Source organism: Symphalangus syndactylus, chromosome 9 (assembly GCF_028878055.3).
Source record: "Symphalangus syndactylus isolate Jambi chromosome 9, NHGRI_mSymSyn1-v2.1_pri, whole genome shotgun sequence".
In the NCBI taxonomy this organism is placed as follows: Eukaryota; Metazoa; Chordata; class Mammalia; order Primates; family Hylobatidae; genus Symphalangus; species Symphalangus syndactylus.
This window is the reverse complement of record NC_072431.2, coordinates 20,195,984-20,202,500: the sequence shown is the minus strand read 5'-3', so window position 1 is coordinate 20,202,500 and position 6,517 is coordinate 20,195,984.

The window sequence follows — 6,517 nt, the reverse complement described above, 5'->3', positions numbered from 1 at the left end:
GCCTGAGCAGAGATGTCCAGACACTTCCCCAGACACCCGCAACCCAACACTCCTCCCTGTCCTTTCAACACGGTTTGGCTGGGAGTATAGGGAGGCTCCCAGCAAAGTCAACATGACTGGCACGAGTAACCTTACCTGCATGTTCCAGGACAGCACTAACCCCTTCAACAAATGCAGTTTGTTGTATTTTTCAAAGGAGAACACATTTTACTGGTGGTGGAGATTGCATTTTTCATGTGCGTTCTTGCTGGTATAGAAATAATACATATAGGTTGCAAAAAGAAACTTGGATGAAATAGAAATATATGAAGAAGGAAATACCATCACTCCTGTACAGGGTTAAATAGTGCTCCCCCACAATTTAGGTCCATCCAGAACCTGTGAATGTAACCTGTGAATGGAAATAGGATTATTGCAGATGTATCAAATTAACATGAACCCTGAATCCAGTATTACTGTCATTCTTTTGAGAAGAGGAAAATTTGGACACAGGCACACAGGCAGAATGCCAGGTGATGACAGAGGCAAAGAATGGAATACTGCAGCTACAAACCAAGGAGCACCAGGGATTGCTGCAAACCACCAAAAGCTAGGAAAAAGCAAGGGAGCATCCTCCCCTGGAGGCTTCAGAGGGAATATGACCCTGCCAACACCTTGATTTCAGACTTCTAGCCTGCAGAATTGTGAGATAAATTTCTGTAATTCCAAGTTACCTAGTTTGTGGTAATTTATTAACCAGCCCTAGAAAACTGATACAGCCCGTAAATCCACCAACCAAAGTTACACACTGTTTACCTTTTAATGTATGTCCTTCAATTCTTTCTATAGCCAAATGCATCTTATAAAATCGGTGTCGTTTTGGGGTGGGCAAGTCTATGCATACCTACCCAAAAGTCGGAGGAAGCTGAGAGGCTAAAGAAACAGGCTGACAAATCCAGTTTCTTAGGAAAAAACATTTAATAAGGACTTTTTTTTTTCTTTTGAGATGGAGTCTCACTCTATTGCCCATGCTGGAGTGCAATGACACCATTCTGGCTCACTGCAACCTCTGCCTCCTGGGTTCAAGCAATTCTCCTGCCTCAGCTTCCCGAGTAGCTGGGATTACAGGCCTGCGCCACCATGCCTGACTAATTTTTGTATTTTTAGTAGAGACGGGGTTTCACCACGTTGGTCAGGCTGACCTCAGGTGATCCACTTTGGCCTCCCAAAGGGCTGGGATTACAGGTGTGAGCCACCGCGCCCAGCCTTAATAAGGACTTATGAACAGAAGCCATGTCTCAAGTCATGGTGGATCCCAGCACCATTATCCCCCAGACCCAGGGATTACATACAGTAGGGGAGGGGCACAAGTGCTGCAGAGGACATACCTAGGAATTTGCCCTAAGGGCAGGATTTATGACAAGTGGGTGTTCTTAAACAAGGGACAATAGATAAGCTGGAAATCTCAGAGGCCTTCCCAGAACTGGGGTTAATCAGAAGCCAACATTGGTGGATTAGCATCCGAGGAATTGCTTTGGCCTCCACAGGTATCCAGTTGCCTTTGTCTGGGAAAATTTCAGCTACAGTTCTAATTCACTTCAGGCAGCATCTACTGCTTTTCCAAATAACTAAGTAGCTGGGAGAATACTGAGGAATACCCCCTGAGTCCTCCCACCATACCCCAAACTCAGAGCCAGAGGTCTTAGACATCTAAGGTGATGATGTCCCTGCCATCACCTCCAGGTGACTGTGCAAATTATTCTGGGAGGAACTCTTCCGGGTGGCCTTACTGGCTGATGCATCCAGCAGGGACTATATGCCAATCACACTTCTCTACCCTCATGTTCTAGGGCAGTGACAACCTCAGCCACGGAACCTCCTTGCCCTAAACTTTCCCCAGCTCCAAAAGGAGAAGGTCAACTGCAGACTAGATTGCTCTACCAGGACAGATCACTGACACTCAGCTGGATTTGTCCTATACTAGCCAGGTGCCCAGTCACCTACCTTTGAAACCTCAGCAATAGTTTTCACTCTTCTCTCTCCTTTTCCTTTTACTCCAACCCTTCTCCCCAGATCTAAGTAAATGTCAAGTTCTGAAAGCCCTGTGTAACATTTCACAAATTCATCCTCCTTCCGTGGCTATCCGAGCCTGGGCTCCAGATCAAGGTCAACGTCAACAGTGATAATTCAGGTGAATAGTATGTGCTCTTGATATGATGTGATGAAAATAGCAGCTACCATTTGTGGTCTGCCTGTCTAAAACCATAACCCAAATCTAATGAGGAAAACACTGGACAGATCCAAGTTGAGGAATATTCTACAAAACATCCCACCATTACTCATCAAAACAGTCAAGGTCATCAAAAATAAGAAAAGTTTCAAAAACTCACAGCCCAAAGGAGCCTAAAGAGACATAATGACTAAATTTAATGTGGTATCCTGGGTGGATCTTGGAACAGAAAAAAGGACATCAGATAAACACCAAGAAAACCTGAATAAAGTGTGGACTTCAGTTACTTATATCATTATTTGGTTTATTAAGTGTGGCAACTGTACCATACTAATGTCAGATGTTAAAACTAGGAGAAACTGGGTGCAAGGTATATGGGAACTCTGTACTATCTTTGCAATTTATCTATAAATCTAAAACTGTGCTTAGAAATTATGTTTATTTTTTAAAACCGTGTGAGCACAGGGCAAGGAGCTGGTTGTGGATGAGGGTGAGGATGGGGATAATGAGGAGTGTCCTTACGGTGGCACTTCTCTCCTGACTGAAAAAATCAAAACACCATTATATCTACCCACTCCTTTCTCCCAACCATCAGCAAGGGTATCCAGAATCCAAAGAACTAATGGCTTTTCCAATAAAACAGGAGGGCCAATTACATTTTCTCCCTTGTCTTTCTTGTGTTTCAGAGAAGTAAAAATCAATCAACAACACATAGGGCAATTACCACAGGAAAATTTTTAACATATTGCCCTACCATAATAATATGGTCCTGAATTTCCCTTACCCCTTTATCAACCACTAATTACCCTGCACAAGTCCTGTGTTTTAGTCAAATTGGTCCAGAACAGTGGTTCCCAAACTCGGCTGTGCATCAAAATCACCTGGCAGACTTGTTAAAGATTGCTGAGCCTCATCCCAGAGTTTCTCATTCACTAGGGCTGGAGTGGAGCCCAAGAATTTACATTTCTTGCTAGTTCCCAGGTGATGTTGATGCTGCTGGTCCAGGGACTATAGTTTGAGAATCACTGATCTAGAATTCTCATCTTTATCTACATATTTATTTTCCTTTCTATCTCCATGCCTCTGCATATTTAGAGTCCTATCTGGAATGCAATCAGAATGTACTGGTTAATACTATGTACCAGACATACCAATAGGTTCTTAGGCTGTAGCAGTGAGCAAAAGAAATAAGGCTCCTGTTTTCATTTAACTTACATTCTAGTAGTCAGATAATAAATGAATAAATAAATAAGAGAATTACAGATTACGACAAGTGCTCTGAAGGAAATAAACAGGGTAATATAATATTGAGTAATTAAGGATAGGAGGTATGAACATTTCTGGGGTGCCTGATCACCATACATTCTCCCCATTCTTACACTACCATGAGTTTCTTGGTAACATTGGTTGGGTGGGATTGATCCTACATGTCTTCATTCAAGTGGCTGTAAAAAAATATCTTAGACTGGGTAATTGTTAAATAACAGAAATTCATTGCTCACGGTTCTGGAGGCTGAGAAGTCCATGATCAAGGCATTGGCAGATTTATTGTCTGGTGAGGACTTAATAGATGGCACCTTGTTGCTGCATCATCACATGGAGGAAAGGGCAAGGGAGCTCTCTCAGGCCTCTTTCACAGAGGTACTAATACCATTCATGAGAGTGGAGCCCTCATGACTTAATCACTTCACAAAGGTTCCACCTCTTAATACTGTCACATTGGGTATTAGGTTCCTATACCTAATACCTGAATGCTGGGGAAACACCAACATTCAGACCATAACACAACCCGTAGCTCCAAAGGTAGGCCTTGACTAGCTTAAACCAATTGGCACAACAATCTTTCTGGCCTAGCGGTGGGGTGGATATTGTGTGCCCTTTAAAAAAGCTTAGATGCCCTTTACTGGGCACAGTACACACCCCCAGCTGCTATGAGTATTGACAGCAAACGCTTCCAGCTGCTCATTTTTTCCCTGGCTGACAGAAGCTGCCTCACCTGAAGGTAGCCCACAGCAGGTAACTAATATGTGGGTTCAAAAGGCCATGTTGCCTCCAAGGGAGTCAACTCTGCATTGTGACTTAGGCTCGCTCTGTAGATCAGGCCAAGGCTAGAGTTGACCTGAGATCTGGTTATTGCTCAGTGTCTTAGTCCATTCAGGCTGTGACAACACAATTCCATAGACTGACTGGCTTCTTAAACAACAGAAATTTATTTCTCAGAGTTTTAGAGGGAAGGAAAGCCAAGATCATGACACCAGCAGATTTGGTATCTGGCGAGGGCCCACTTTCTTATTCATAAACGACTGTCTTTTTGCTGTAACCTCACATGGCATGAGGTATCTCTCTGGAAGGTGTCTCTGAAGAAGTCACATTTAAGACACAAGAGCCAACGAGGTAGAGGCAGAAGGGAAGAAGAGAGGCTAACTAGTGAGAAGGCCATGAAGTGGGAAAGAGGTTAGAAAGCCGGAGCAACAGAGGCCAGTGTAAGCACAAGGGAAAACAAAGAGACAAGATTAGGAAGCTGTGCAGAGATATTGGAGGTGTGGCTTATGCAAGAAAGGTGAGTAGGACTCTGTCAGCAAACTCTTACTCAAAGAGCCTGGTCCTAGCATTGAAAGATTAATGAATAATTCTACATTTAGGTAGTTTAGGTCAAAATATTACATTTAAAATGTATCCATTTTTATGATTCTCAATTTTAACAAAATCTTCACTTAAACAACTACCCGTTGCAGCTTTCATCAGATCAGAGGCCTCTGATTCTATCCCATCGTATGGATGTACTATAATCTACTTACTGCTTAAGGATGAGCTTGCTGAATAGTGAAAAAAAGAGAACAAAATAGAATAAACTTAGTGCTGCCAGTCCTTCACATAACGAATAGTGCTGCAATGAATAACTTTGTGCATCTCTGTACAGTTATTTGAGTAAGCCTGTAATTTTATAAATATAGAATTTCTGAATCAGAGAGAATCCATATTTTCATTTTAAACAAATATTGCCAAGTTGTTCCCGAAAGTATATACCAATTTATACTCCACTTATAGCAAATCTTACTGGGCACTTTATCAATCAAATAAGCAAAAAATATCTCACTAAAATCTCATTTCTGATCAAACTGGCGAAAAAGTGCTTTATTTTACATTTTTTAAATTATTGAAGAATATTTTTATTTGCCTATTGGCCATTTGTATTTCTTCTATTATGAATTCCTAATTCATGACTCCTTTTTGATCCTTCTGTTGATTTGTCTTCTATTAACTTGTGAGCCCTCTTTGGTTATCATGAATATTAGCAGTTCATCTGTCATATGTGATCAAAATATTTTCCCCACTGTTGGTCTTTGACTTTGCTTATGGTATATTTTAGATTTCTGGGTATTAAAATTACTTTTCTAGGAAAGCCTCTAGGTTTTATTTCATGCTTGGAAAAGCCTGTACACTGAAGATTAGAAAGCCTCTTACCTGTGTTTTCTCTAACATATTTATGGTTTAATTTTTTACATTTAAATTCACTTGGAATTAATTTGGTATGAGAAGGTAAGAATTCAGCTTATTTTCCAAAAGTCTAGCCAGTTGTCCCAAAATGATTTGTTGAATAATCTGTATTTTCCCTACCAATATGAAATAAAATTTTTATCAAATATTAATGACTTCTATATACATGGTTCTATTTTTAGGCTCACAATTACATTTCATTGACATATCTATTCCTACACCAGGACCACATTGTTTTAATTACTGCATAAAAATGCTTTCTTTATACCTGCCTTTCCTGGGCTGTTCTCATTGCCAAGTTTTAATGGTTATTTATTTGTTTTATCTCCCAAGTGGGCCTAAGTTCCTTTAGAGCAGGAACTGTTGGTTAAGTATTTTTACAGCCTCGACAACTTGGCTGAGTATTTATTTTTCTTAGTAGCTTTCCATCCTGCTTCTCCACTCCATGGTGATTTGCACAAAGTAATCACTCATTTATTAAATTTTAAGTGTTAAAGAAGAAACAGCAAGATGTTCAAAGAGATAGAAAATAAAAAGATTGAATTCATGAGAGGCTGAAACAGACAACACTACTGGTAGTAACGGAAGGCAACCTGAATGATAAGTAGCCCAAACGGAGATGTCAGTCTGTCCAGAATAGCACCTGTGTTATTTGTGTCATTGAATCAGCCCTGGTACTTGGTCAAGTGCTCTAGTCAGCAGATCTTGGAGACTGAAGGAATGACTGCCTTGATCATCTAACTCTGTAACACCAGCATTGAGAGCCGACCACCATTGCCTCACTCCTTTCTCAAATAATGGCTGTCACTC